This window comes from Crocodylus porosus, unplaced genomic scaffold, assembly GCF_001723895.1.
Source record: "Crocodylus porosus isolate Cpor-Errol unplaced genomic scaffold, CroPor_comp1, whole genome shotgun sequence".
NCBI classification, from domain to species: domain Eukaryota; kingdom Metazoa; phylum Chordata; order Crocodylia; family Crocodylidae; genus Crocodylus; species Crocodylus porosus.
The window spans coordinates 23047200-23062172 of NW_017728913.1; the positions used below are offsets into that span (position 1 = coordinate 23047200).

At 38.5% G+C, this 14973-nt stretch overlaps 1 long non-coding RNA gene across 2 annotated transcripts; it reads right to left on the minus strand.

Moving 5' to 3' along the window:
* Positions 1-3802: 3802 nt before the first annotated feature.
* LOC109309738 lies at positions 3803-14941 on the minus strand. Of its 2 annotated transcripts, none has more exons than XR_002101028.1 (3): positions 14850-14941; positions 11896-11965; positions 3803-3847 (listed from the first exon to the last, which is right to left on the minus strand). It is a non-coding gene; the product is annotated as an uncharacterized LOC109309738 (long non-coding RNA). The 2 variants fall into 2 exon arrangements; XR_002101027.1 differs by lacking the exon at positions 3803-3847 and adding an exon at positions 5471-6024.
* Positions 14942-14973: the final 32 nt, after the last annotated feature.

A 14973-nucleotide genomic window follows, 5' to 3' on the forward strand; every position in this document is an offset into this window, starting at 1 on the left:
GAACTTGGCCAGTCCACTCCTGACTCCAATGTCCACATCGTTAATGAAGATGTTCAGCAGAAGCTGATCTGGGGTCGTGGCTGGTCCCATGGTGTCCCAGCCCCGCCACTCCTGGGGTCTCCATGGAAACCAGCCAGAGCAACGCAGGAAGGGGCCACTGGGAAATGGAGTCCAGCCACTGCCTGGATCCACCATTTTGCCCACACCTCACTTAAACTAACCTGCAAAGATTGAATCAGTTCAGCCTTGAGCTTTTTGACTATTTGTACTTAGCCTCAGAAACTAAATACAGTATGTAGGCCAGTGGTCTCCAACCTTTTTATGTAGGAGATCACCTTTTGGCATTTAAAAGCAACTCAATATCTACTGTGTACCACTGCCACCCCCAAGCCCCCGCTTCCCCCCTGCCCAGCAGGTAAGTCTGTGGCGAGGGAAGGGGGTGGTATATTGAGACAGAGAAAGAAAAAATTATTTGGGGGTGTCCCTCCCCAGCAGGTAAGTCCCACCCAGCCAGGGCCCCACTCAACTTATCCCTGCTTCTGCAGCACTGTCCCTCACCATAGGGGCCTTGATCTAGCCCCTGCCCCTTCCCTCCCCTACAGAATGACCTGCTGGACTGAAGCGCACATGTACATGTACATGGGCACTCAGCCCTCTGACTTCAGCCTTGGATTGACTCCATGAGGCTCCGAGTTCTACCAGTGGATCAAGATCCACTGGTTGGTGACCACTGATGTAGGTCATTTATCTGTGAGTGTACTATCTCTTCCACAGAATATTTATGTACAGACCTAACCCACAGCTCCGTTTGTTCTGGGTTTTTCTTTTTTAAATGGTTCCTGAGAGACAAGTCTGGTTGCAAACACACTTTATGTTGTATGGAAAGTCCATTATAGGAATGTTTTAAGAAAGTCCATAGGGAATAAGGTAGGTTATAGTTCTTGGATTATCTTTATTGTTTTGGTTGATGAAGGGCTGCATAGCTCAGACTCTGCAGTGTGGATAAAGGGGTTCTTTCAAACAGGGCGAACAAAAAAAAAGGAAACAGAGTTCCAGTTTAGAAATCTAATAGTCCAACCATTTAAAGAGACATCCTGATCCTTTTATGTAACAAAACAGCCAATAAATCATGTTCTGTTGGCAGAACAACGGAGACCAACAAAAGGGGGATGTTTGACATGCTGACAACTAAATTAGTGAAACAATTTGAATGGTAGATAACGTCTACCAAACTCTGACTTCAAGGTGAGACATTCCAGCCCCCAGAGGAAGTTGTAGAAAAACATTCAATTTAATTACCTGTCAAAAGGGAAAAAATTAGTGCTCCGTCTCTAGGAAATCACATACTTAAAACTATGGGGGGGTGGGGCTTCTACATGCAGAAACTCTAGTTAGATGCAGATACTGTATTTAGCAGCTACCCTTTTTCTCACAGTGAATTTCCATTCATACCTCTCATCTTTTGCCTATAGCATCATGAGGATGTTAGTACAAAACTAGTTAGCTACTGTTCCGCAGTTGTGTGATAATCATTGCATGCAAACTTAGAACTCTATGGCCAAATTCTATGGTCCAAGATAAGCCAGGGCATTCACTTGCAGTAACACAAATAGTAGCACCACAAATTTGGGCTGCTACTTTGTGCCACAATACATGTCCCTGAATGTGCCCTTTGTTGCAGGCCGTGCCCATCTCTTCCCAGCTCCCAGCTAGGCTCCATGTGCTTCAGGTAGGGGCCTGTCTGGGGTCCAGGGTGCCTCAGCGTGGGGCTAGCTGACAGGCACCCCTGTGCTGAGGAACCCTGCACCTCAGCCAGGGAGTGGCATATGGAGATGGGGAGAGCAGGCAGCCCTGGGTTTCCTGCTTCTCTGTCTCTACTGGCTGGTGTACAATGTGCCCAGGGCTGCCTGCTCCCCTATCTCTTCATTTGTCTTGGTGTATGCTATATTCACATACTTTTGCCTCGGTGTTTTCCTGGGGCTTTTTTTTTCTGCTACTGGGAAATCCCAGTAGCAAATTTGCCTCTGCACTGCAAATTAGCAGTGGTACACACAGTTTAACGTGCAACATGTATGGTTTGTAGCACCATGGTTTGTGTGTAGAAGGAGTCTACCTTTGGAACTATGAAGGAATTATACATACTATTGATTCTTAGATGCAATTCAGATTTAAACAATAAGCAATACCTAATACCTAAAATCATCTCAAGTTTGAAAAGATCTGTGTGTGCACTTGCATCTGGTTTTATTACTAGAATTTCTCATTTCCAGCATCTAGAAGCCATTCTTTCCTTTGTACTGTACTTTGATACTTTCAAAGCCATAGCTATTTACCTTAGAAATTGGGAAACATGGTATTGCAAACTGGATTGTAGTAATGAACAAATTGCGTTAGGTGCTTTTAAACCAGAATAAATGTTCCAAAGACCATGAAGTCTACAAATATGAAACAAAGTTTAGGGAAACAGACATAGCTCACTATACAAGAAAAGTGGATCCTAGTATGATAGATGGACATCTTGTTAACTACACCTTTTATTTTTTAAGATATACACAGTGAATTTCCATTCATACCTCTCATCTTTTGCCTATAGTATCTAGAGATTACAATATAAAATATTCCACAGTACAGATAAATACCATCTAAACTGTTTTTCTTCATGTATTCTCCAGCTTATTTTTCACTAGCCAGACATCATGAATCATGTTTTGATGGCCCAGAACTGCATAAGAACTAAAAAATGTCTCCCAACTTTTTGTAGTGACTGAATAGGCCTTGACAGAGCACCTAGTTTTAATAATTGTTTCACTGAAACCAAAATGGGTAAATCAAATCACTTCAGAGAACCAAAGAAATGCATTTTCTCCAATAGCACTTACGGAAGAGCAAAGAACCAGTGGAGATTTCCAGTTGTTCCTTCTGAATGATTTCTTAAATAGGAGAATATTATAAGAAGTGGGAAAATAAGATTGTTACAGGCACAGCTGTGGAGAGAATGTATCTAAACATTCTTACCTATTTCCATTTTCATTCCTTTTTTCAGTTACTGAAACACCCTTCTTTTGGTCTGTACCTATTTGCTATTTTTTTCTTTGAGCAAAATTAAAGCCTTCATCATAGTTTAATAGTAACTTTTTTCCTGTGGAAACTACATTTCACTTGACTAACTTGCAAGCACTAGAAAAGTATGCCTTCAATCTTTTTTCTCCCCAAATCAAATAAAGTCACTGCTACATATGCTTACTTATATAAAGTATCCTTACAATTTGCTGGTCTCTTATGTTGCAGTACTTTTGGAGAAAGGAGGATGTGTGTAGGCCTTTAGGGAGGTCCTGCTGTGTACTTTAGGAGTAATCTGGGAAAGATGCTAATATTCCTTTTGTACGTTACCAGTTTATTCCCACTGCAGCATAGTTTACCTTCTAACAGGGAGCAGAATTTGACTTCTTAAAACTTTCCAAAGCACCTCCATTAATCTGTCACTCTTTTCCCTTGCCTGGAGTCCAGCCACTTAATTTGAGAAGTGTCTGATAATCCCATAATCAGAAAGTTGCTCTTGAACTCATGTCTCAAACACGCTTGTCATGTACTACGTTAATGAAAGTCTACAAGATAATTTAGTATTCAGTTAAATTTACATCTAAGTAAAGCAGGAAAATTCAGTTTTAGACACACACTTATCAGGCTCTCAGAACCAATCTACTGGACTAATATATATGTAGCCTATTATAGATGGAGGATGCTAGGAATAAAACAATTAGGTGGCATAAGATGTCTGATAATGTTCCAGAATTTAGAGTTGTTGCAAAAGTTGTGAAGTCATCCATTTTTCATTTCCAATAATGTCCTGTAATGTAAACAGAAGACAGCAGGAATTAAAAAACATTTACAGATTACATGAGCATATTGCTCTTAGTTAGCTCTAACACGGTGATAGATTTTATCCAGTAATCATACAATTACATAGTTTTCAGAATCTCTATCTTACAAAGAAAGATATAAATACACCTATTTATATACCCTTATAGCTATTTATATAAATCTGTATGCAGGACTGAATTTACCTGAGGTTAGCTTCCTATTCAGAAGTGATGCACAGAAATTCAGTCATTTAGTTCCTTAGGTTTGTCTGTGATAAAGTGTTTGTTTTAAGTAAGTAACTATAGATTGCCTCCTAATACATTTCCTGAAACTTATGTTATGCAAGAGGAGTCAGAGTAGAAGTCTACTGGGGAGACACTTCTGACAATTGGTTATCTGAGACCTAGCGATGTCTATACACAAGTATGGAGGCTGTTCTGATGCAGAGTAATTACAGCACATTGGAGCAGACTAAATCAGTCAATTCTGCTAGATTGTGGTAATTAATGTGCTCCAACAGCCTCCTGTGTCTCATGTATCAGCATGCCCCCACTTGAAAATGGCAGCGGGGGCACTTGAACTAAAGCTCATTAAACAAGCTTTAGTTCAAGTGTCCCTGACACCATTTTGACATGCAAGGACGCTGATGCACGAAATGCTCCAGGTGCTTAAATTAGAGCTGCTCTCAGAGCTGCTCTAATAAAAGAGCCACTCCCTCCCCTCTTCCCCCCCCAATCCCCAGACCATGTGTAAAAGTGCCGTAGATGCCGTAGGTGCCGTACTCCACAGCAGAATAGTACTTATAAATATAGGCAAACAGTGCTTCACCTATATAGCTTTTAAATACAGGTACTGTTATGCTGCGAAGTAAAAAAGTCTGCAGCAGCACTTGTGTAGACTCTGCCCTGGCTGGCTGGGGCATGAGGGTGCTTCAGTGCGGGGGCTGCCTGCCAGGTAGCCCTACACTGAAGCACACTTGTGCCCCAGTCAACCCCTCTGCAGCATGTTGAACTGAGGGGAGCAGCCCCGGGCTGGCAGGCTGACACCCCCCCCCAGGCCGGGGCTGCTCCAACCTAGTTCAACATGCTGTGCTCCCAGGCGCATGTTCAAACCTCACTAAACTCCAGAGTTTATTGCTTCACATTAATTACAGATATAGACGTGCCTCATAAATTGCAATTTGAACTGCATAAGTGGTAACTAAATTGCATGGTTTTATTCCCCTGGTTGACGATAGCTCACATCTGCCAAGGGCCCTGTAGGTGCCCACATAAAGCACTAATGCTTAGAGACAACATATCCCTACATGTATACACATTTGCATGAGAATTTGAAACTTTCTGGGTTCATCTACAACATACAATTAGCACATAGCAATAAACTTCAGTACAGTTTGCGCCAGAGTTTCTTGTTCCTAGGTGCAGTGTTTGCGTGGGCACCTGGGACCACAGCATGTTGAGCTGAGGCAGAACAGCCCTTGCTGACATAGGGTACTGGGGTTAGTCTGCCAGCTTAGAGTTGCTTTGTCTCAGCTCAGTGTGCTGCAGAGGGGCTGGCTGGAGCATGAAGGTGCTAGGGTACAAGGCTAGCCAGCAGGCAGCCCCCACACTGTAGCACCCTCGTGTCCCAGCCAGCCCCATCACTGTCTATATGTGCATTTTGCCTTGTGTAACTACTCTTCTGTAGGATAGCACTTGTGTCAGCCAGTACTACAGTGGAGTTAATTAGTTTACTGTGGCCTAATAGCACCAAATGTGTAGCTCATAACACTTTACTGTGGAGCTAATTAATCGGCTCCACAGTAAAGTGTCTTGTGTAGACGCACCCTCTGAGAACATTTACATGAAGAAAATTTCACATGATTACTTGAGTAAAATGGCTCACAAATACTGGCAAGGTGAGCCTGGTTTTTATGTCAACTAATATTTGGAAATACTACTTATTTGAAGTATTTAGCCCAGACATATTTGTGATTTGCAATTAAATTACTGTTCATGCAAATGAAAGATATATGCCACAGGCTTGATCTAGGTATAGAACAGAAGACATTGTACACGGTTCCCCATGTTGCTTTGCCAAAATATATTCTTTAATTCACAGCTACGACTCTTCAGTCCTTAACCTTTTCAGCAGACTGTGTCAGTTGGGATCTTTTGTAGTAGGCTGTACAGTGGATTTATGATGGAGACAAATAAGAACAAAATCAGTCAGTACTTGCAATGTAAGGCAGAATTTAACCTCTAGTCCTCAGACATAAAAGGCTAGTTATCCACAACACTCCATTTCCCCTGCTTGAAAGGGGATTAGGAGGTAGGAAATCAGGCCTTTTTTCCTGCCAGTGAGAAAAAGATGATCTGCCTCCTATTGTTACTAAATGAATAACAACTGCACAGCTGCCTCCTGTTCTGCATGATGACTGTTAACACTGGATTACCTAAAGTATGATACCTAAAACATTTGCCACTGTACTGTGGAAAAGTCAGCTTCAACAAGAGTCACTTCTCTGTTCTTATCTTTAGCCTTCTCATGTTATAAATGGTCCTATGAGACCTGGAAATAGATTCACCAAAGGGAAAAATCACTAGATATTTTTCATTGTTAAAGTCTAAATGGCCCTCCTGTTAAAGTTCTTAAGTAGGTGAATATATATATTTTATAATAATTCAAAAGATCTCTAAAAGCAACATATACAGTCAAGGTCACCTAAAAAAATTTATGTTTTGCATGGGGTGACTGCACAGCAGGAGTTACCTTGAGCCCTTGGACAAGATGATCTGTCCCAGCATGGCATAAATATTTATAGATAGCCTTGACTAAAAATACAAATAATTCATATTTAATCAGTGCCATTTTTCTTTATGGAATATTCCCTTCTTTCTATAATGAATGATCTAGCATTCATTTATTTTTCTATATTAACATATGGTAAGGCATTTAACTTGTTACGGTTGGAAAAGTGAAACCAATCTCCTCACTTTTGCCTTTGAATTCATAGAAACTCCATTACGGAGTGAGATCATACATACACATTTTCTAGGTTTGTATTTTATAGGCATGCAGACAAACCTACAAGCCATCTGGCATACAGTTCATCATTTCTTGGGATCCTGTTTACATATGAAATTTTACCAAACTGGAACAGCCTTGCTTATTTAACTCTCTTGTTACTGATGGTTTTCTTCAGGATAGTTTTTAGCGAATACAAACTGAAATTTTGCTGAGTTTAAAAAGGTACATAGTTCCAGTTGTGTTTTTCATTACTCTCTACTCTTCTTCCACCAATGCTCTAGGATTAAGACTGCAGAGAAACACATTTGTCTGAACAAAAGCATATCAATTACTTCTTTTAGAATTTTGTTAAAACATTTTAAAGGTATTTTGTTCTAGACCAAATATATCAGTGTACTTCTTTGTTAGCATCATGAGGGAGATCCTTAACTGGTATAAATAAGCAATAGCTTGAGATGTTTTTTGTGAATTTAAGTGATTTGACTGTGGCCCTATATCTAAAAAAGCTATTTTATATCATACAAAAAGTTCAAATAGAGTAGAAAGATGCTTAACTAAGAGGAAGTGGGCATCTGAATGGTGAGTTCATATAAGAATTTGGTAGTACAGTTGATATTCAGAGATGTCTTTTGTGTTTTTTCCTTATGAACTTGTCTCCTGTGAGTCTCTGCTTTTTATTTTTTTTTAAATGACCCTTCTATGTCAAGGTTTCTGAGGGGGAAAAGGGCCTGGAAATAAAACATGAATAAAAAAATTAGGTATCTTAAAAAAATCTTTTAAATTGAGGTACATTAAGTATCTTATTTTTACCTAATCTTGTGATATTTTCAGGACAGACAGATTTTTTCAGTGCTCAGGTTTTCCTGTGCTGCTTTTCTATCATACTTGGCTATCTCAAGGTATGTAGTGGAGAGGATAAGGCTGTGAAATGTCTGCAGCAACCAGACAAAATTATATGAGGTAAGAGAAGTGTCTCGCCTATAACTGAGAATTTTGTCTGGGACAATCGAAACCTTAGACTCAGTTAACAGTTAATAATCTATCTTCACAAAACATTTAATGTCATATCAACTTTTATGACTTGTCAGTACATAGTTCAAATACACTATAGTTATTATGAATCATGTCCTTTTCACACAAATACAGCTAACACTAAAAGATTTGGAGAGCCTGTGCAAGGATTTGAAGGAAAGAATCTTCCCTATAAACAGAAATATGACAGCGAAGACTATCTTTGGCACTCCTTTGCAGAGGTGTTTTTAGAGGTCAAGGCCCAACAGACCTCTTCTACTTGGGGAAACCAGATCAACAACTGCAACATCTTTTATTTCCTCCCACCCCTGCCTTTTTTCCATCTTCCTGCCAAATAACATACTTAAAGTTTGATTTCAGGGAAGGAAATTTCAGGGAATCCTCTTCCCATAGCAGTAAGTGCAGCCTTACATGCTCTTATTAGGGAGACAGCATTACCCCTTATAACCTAATCCTGCAGTTATTCCACTGACTGTGAAACGCCCACTGAGGTCAGTGAGAGTTTAGGGTATTGTTATATTACCTGAAAAATCAGTGCTATATGAATGATACACATTACTTAGTATTCTGACATCTGGGAATGCACTGTTTGGACTAACTTGACATGAATTCATTTTCAGACATATCCAACTGGGTATTTAAATAAAATATATAGGGTTTATTTTATTTTTAGCTATTTCATAACATAGATGAGTATGGATTGCAAATATAAAATGAAATAATCACTTCACAAATTAAGTAAAAATGATTTATACAGGCACATGAGAAGAACTTGAAATAGATGAGCTTCTTTATTATAATGCTCTCTAATTTTACGCAGTGAAATTGATTTTCTTAAAATTGTAAGCCAAAAATTTCTGAACTGGAAATGTTTTACAGTCTAGAAGTGTCAGACTGGTTAATTTTTATGGAGAAATTACAAAAAATGCGGGTTTTTACAGTATAATGGAAACACTGACTCTACAACTAACGCAACAGTAAAGTATTTCATTTAAAAAATTATTTTTGGCCATACTTCACTAAGCATAAAATTACTTTTTAATTAACAATTTATCTCTTTCTCTGCTTCTACATTTTATAGTGGTCAATGTACCTGACTCTAATTTTTCCCTCAGGCTATATCTTTAAATTTCACTTTAGCTGCCATTTTAAATTAACTTTTAAGAGTGTGTGGAAAGGAAACTGTCTTTATTCCTCAGTGACTTTCACTAAACACAGGTTACAGCAGGATTACGCATTAGAGAGAACCTTGAACTCTCTTTCTTAAGACTTTGGTATTCAGTCAGCCAGTGCACTATTTATATTTTGCTCGTGGTTGTTAAAATTCCAGACACACACTCTTACATGCATTTCCATACATGAAGGACTGCTAGAAGCATGAGGAGAACGAGAGAGAGGAAAAGAGACAAATGGTATGAATGACTAGTTCATGTTGGGATATGCAAAAATATCACAGCTAGTATCCCTCATTGTTTTCTTTTATGTCAGCACTTTAACTATACAGTGATATGCTGGATATATCTAGATTCTAGCATATCAAGCTGGGATAGGCTCACGTTACAGCAACAAAGTGTGCGCAACAATTATAACTATCATGGCATATGAAATGTCCTAAACGTTTTTCAACTTAGTCTTTCCATTCTTTTTTTAGTTTTTAGAAACCTGATTAGTTTCATGCCCCAACTGTGATTTACTGTCATGTGCGCATAAAAACATATATATGTTATGTGTGTAATGTGTTTGTGTGTATGTATCCACAAACATGCGCACGCACACACAAACATGTTTTCTTGCAGAGCTTCAGGAAGGTTAATGAACTAAAATGAAAACTGCAGTCAGGGAAGCAATTTTACACAACTGTTTAAAATAAGTAGCAAAGAATATTGCTCAAGATCTAAAACTGTTGCATGAAATTATCCTCAACTTTGAAGTGCAGTGCTATTGTTTTATTATCCTTATTAAATATTAATTGCTGCTAATTTATCATACACTGGGAAGTGAAAACCAGGTATGTAGAAATGTTGCAAAAAAAGAAAACTGTGGTGGAAGTTATAAAGGAGATGCACTAAAAAGAGAGAAAAATGGGTAAGAGTCTAGGGAAAACAAAATATAGAGAAGATACAGAAGTGGGAAAGTTCTCAGCATGTTTCATTTTTTTTGTTTTTGTGCCAAGTTCTTATTGATACAAATAGAATATTTGCAGCTCTGTGGAAGGAGCAGGAACCCATGAATCCTTGTGGAGAATTGATTCTCACCTGGTGTGCCACAGATGGGCTGTGGTGGGTGATGGACAGGGGTGAATTGGGGTGAAAAATCAGGCCATGGATGGAGTGGCTGTGCAGGGCCTGAATTTCTGTGTTCTGATCACAGAACTGCACTTATTCATTATGTTGTCTTAAATCAAACTATTGATTTTCTGCTTCCATTTATTTTTTGTCTTAAAATTTGACATTATATAAACTCACAACAAATGGGCTGAAGTAAAGGCTGATTAGTTAATGTTTATACAGTGTTTGGAATCTGTGAAGTACTGAACACAGTTATATTTTGTACCCATAGAGAAATCCTGTGGCACTCAGAACATCTCCACAGAAAGCCACTACCTCCATGCTACTTTTCTGGTAAATAGCTCCCTCAGGAACAATATGCCATTGCCTTTCCATCCACACCTGGGTCATACTCCCCCTCCCCCATGGGAGCAAACAGCATGGAATAGACTGTACAGGAGTCCATGCCAATCTCTAGCAGCTAGAAAAACTTGGAGAGGAATTTTCCTGAAAGTTTCATGTAGCTGGCCTTTTCTGTTGGACCATGACCTCACTAATCTCATAGAGCCATAAACCATGTGGTAGTCATATGAAGCTCATTCCCATGGTCCTTCACGCAAAAGAAAATGATAGCACAAGGGCTCCTTTCCTTCACTTGGCAGTCATTAGGATCACTTGAACAGAATCTCCTTCCATTTTAAGTCAAATAGAATTTGGGACAGTAAAGCTCCTATGGGTGTCTATCCACGTGCTCCCTGGGGTGGAGGGGGAGGGGTGGCACTTTAATTAGAGTGGCTCTAAGAGTGGGCATGCTTTAACTAAAGCTAATTCAATCAGCTTTAGGTAAAGCGTCCCTATTGCCATTTTGAAATTCAGGGACGGTGAACATGCATGATGCGGAGGCTGCAGGACCGTGGTAATGAGTACACTCCAGCAGACTCGCAGAAGACTCGATTAATCGAGTCTGTTCCAACATATTCTAACATGCATTGGAGCAGAGCTCCATCACATGAATAGGTGCCCAGTGTTACCAGATCTATTGATAGTACTTACTGCTCCTAGAATAGCCTGTCCAATATAAAAGCATAAACTTAAACTCCATGCCTGAGTGTTGGCAGGTATTAACACTTCATCCAGTTTTATAAGCTGCAAAACACCTTTTCTATACTTTTGGAGAGCTAATGGATCCATTACACTAGGGCTGTTTCATGTGAGCTCAACTGGCAACCAGCAAATTCATTGCAAGGAAAATAAACATTTCAGTAAGGCATTCAGCTCAGGAGACCTAACCTTCACCTCTTCTCTGGGGAATTTGCACTAAATGCCCTGAACTTCCTGCCATAAAACCTAGACAAACAAAGATGCAATGAAATAAACATGCACAGCAAATTCAACTAAATCTATTTTAAAAAAATATATAAATGATCCAGGTTACAGAAATCAGAAATGGGGAAATGAGCTATTCTTAATACAGTTGCAAATGCAGTCAAAAATCAGACCTGTATCCTGTCTATCATACATTCCGTTAAGTGTGGTTGAGGTAATTTTGTAGTTAATTGCTTATTTAATATGTTTTCCTCTTATAGCATTATCTACTAAAGAAAGACAGCATCCCATGTATCAGTTTGAGGCTTGTGAACTTCTTTCTAATGCCGAGTCTTTGATTAACGTATGTGCAGTGATTCACAATTTTAACAAAAGGTCACAAGATAAGGATTTTACTCACAGTAGCCTTTACTGGGTGTTAGCCACATATATATTCCATACATCCAGCGAAGAAAATAAAACTGATCCTCCTAAGGGAAAAAACAGTGTTTAGTTAAACATCATCTGATAAATCTAACAGGTACAAATTATATTGGCAACATATTTTTATTAATTTCAATAACCATAGAAATCATAGTACCATAAATATTTAGGGCAGAAGGTGCTTGGGAGGCAATAAGGACTTTTATAATTCGAAAACAGAACCCAATATAAGAAAGTAATTAGAGTCCTAAAAATGTAGGGCTGAAAGCAAGTTCAAGAGATCATTTAATTCAAATCATTCATTGAAACATGATCAAGTATACTTAGACCATTCCCAACAGGTCTTTGTATAACTTGTTCATAAACCTTCAAGTGAACAAGATTTCATAACTTCCCTAAGTAGCTTGTTCAATTGTTTCACCATCCTAACAATTACTAGGTTTTTCCTAATTTTCAATTGGTCTTTTTTGCTTTTAAATTGATTTCTTTCCCAAGTGGCCATAAAGAATGATCACCATTGCCTTTATACCAATATGTCATGGAAACTATTATGTCTCCCCTTAGTCATCTCTTTTCTAGACTAAATAAAACAAATCCATTAATGGAATTAGGCTGGGTTTTCCCTTAATGGCTATTTCTGAAAAGAAGACAAGCATGGGGGATGAGTGGCTAGTTAGGTTTCCTGTTTCCTAACATATAGGATCTTTGTTACACTTGTCTGTTCAGATATTTTAGGGCAGCATCTTCCTCATGCACATGCCCAAATTCATAGTCTACAGAAAGGGCCACACAGGCTAGGAACAGACATTACATTTACCCTGGGACAAGTAGTGCCTATATTTGTCCTGTAACAGAAAAGTCCTGGGATTGACATCTACATACATTGCCCTTCCAGTCATTGTTTAGTGAGTGACTAAATGCACTACTGCTTTTCTGCCGGAGATTCAATTCCGGGAAAGATGTTCAGACACAATTGGGGATATCCTGGGACAAGCTGTTAACACCTCTTATCCGATGAACCTTTTTAGGGTTTATCCTGGGACAATAGACAGGGATGTCTGAACAATCACACTTTGTCCCAGGAGAAAATGGTTTCTTCTGGAACAAATGCAACATCTGTTTATAACCACAAAGTCTGTGGTTCTGGAAGGCTAATTGGTAGAAGTAATATTCCATGTTCCTCACATAGATTAGGGGAGAGACTGAGGGGGAACAAAAATATTAATATTGGCAGCTGAGCTGAAAGAATGAATTTGTCTTCAAGCCCAACAGTTGTAAAAGTAGGTCAAATGGGGCTACTGAGTAAACAAAAGGAAGTTTATTAGTTCCTTGCAGAAGTGATACTTTCTCTATATGTAGACCTTGGGGCACAATAGGATACACAAAAGGACCTTGTTAGTCTTTAATTATAAATTTGAATGGTATAGGGCTTTAGTTCCATTATCAACATTTGGGCCTTGAGGAACTTCAGGCCTATACTTCAGCTGCCTGGGAGACTTCTATGCACAGTTCTTCTAAGAAGTAATGGGTGTTGCTTCATGCGTAAATCTGTTGGACTTGAACAGCAAAATGACCATTCTTACTTTAGAGTTTAAAGTACAAACACATGTTTTTTTTCATACAGCTTCCATATTTTAGAGGCATTTTCAGTTTTCCACTTTCATTAATTGCGGATTAAAGGGAAACTTAATTTTATTCTGTCAGTTTGGTTAGAATGAGATAGAAACAAATTAGTATGTTTGTAGAGATTCCTGATTTGACATCTGTTACTACAAAGCATCATGTACCCTTTTTAAATGGGAACGGTCAGTTTCTAAGCCTGTGTCACATTTTTTGAAAAGCAACAGATATGGTTTCTAGTGTTTTTGTATTCAGGACAATATGCCAGTTGAGCAAAACAAGTTTAAGAATGAGGCAGTTAGTGGAAGATTAGAATTGTAAAATATTTGTAAGAAGTGGTTAAGGACTAACAGGACAGTGTTGTCAAAGGTATTTTGAACCTTGTGTTGGTCTCAGTGGCAAATCCTCTGCATGTTTATCTCTTAATTAAAAGGAAATCAGGATTTCACTGTATTCATATAGTTGTCTATATAAGGAAAAATTATTAGTCTGGGGGAGAGATTAAGCAGTGGTATTGATATGAAATTCAGCTTGGAGTGTGGCACACCAGACTTTTGGCTGGTTTAGGAAAAGATAGTGTTAACATCGGGTGCATCTACACAAGATGCTTTTGCACAGTGGTTACTGCACATTTATTTAGTACTTGTATAAGTACTTGTATAAATAGATTTATACTTGTATAAGTACTAAATAAATATGCAGTAACTGGAGTTACTGTGCAGTAGCCTAATAATACTGTGCAGTCGCATATTAGGGTTGTCCATGCTGTGACATGCTACTATGCAGTATTATTCAGCTACTGCGCAGTCAGCATCTTGTAGGTGTGCCCAGTAAGAATGAAACGCACCCTTCGTGTCAGAATTGGAACTCCCAGAGCTGCGTGCTCTTGCTAGTAAAAATCTTAATAGAAATTATATAAAAATGTAGTTGGTAAGGTTTCAAGTAGTCACTGATCTGAGACAGGCTTATATACACTTAGACATTAGTCACATGGGAAGAATAACACTATTTGCCTTGTTGATGGCAAAACTGAAAACAAACATCAAATGTTCTAGAGAGAGGACCTGTCGTACTTGCTCCATACACTGCCTGAGACATAAAAGTAGAAGATTAAAAGTTGTTAATACAAGTTACTATATACAAACTATATGAAATGCTAATGGTACCAGAAGGGAAATATAGAAAATTATTAACAGTTTGTCATAAGTACATACATTTAATGATCATGCTGCTTGTTGGTCAAACAGCTTATATACAAACAAGCTGTCTTTTCTTTCTAAGTCTCATAAAATGTGTAAACATGTACTGTACCATGTTTTTTTTAATGTGTTTTGATTTTGCAGCAAAATTCCATGCTTTTTTGTTAGTGATAGATATGAATCTATTTAATGTTTTTTGTTTTTATGCAGATGGTTCTGTGAAGGAAAAGAACTCC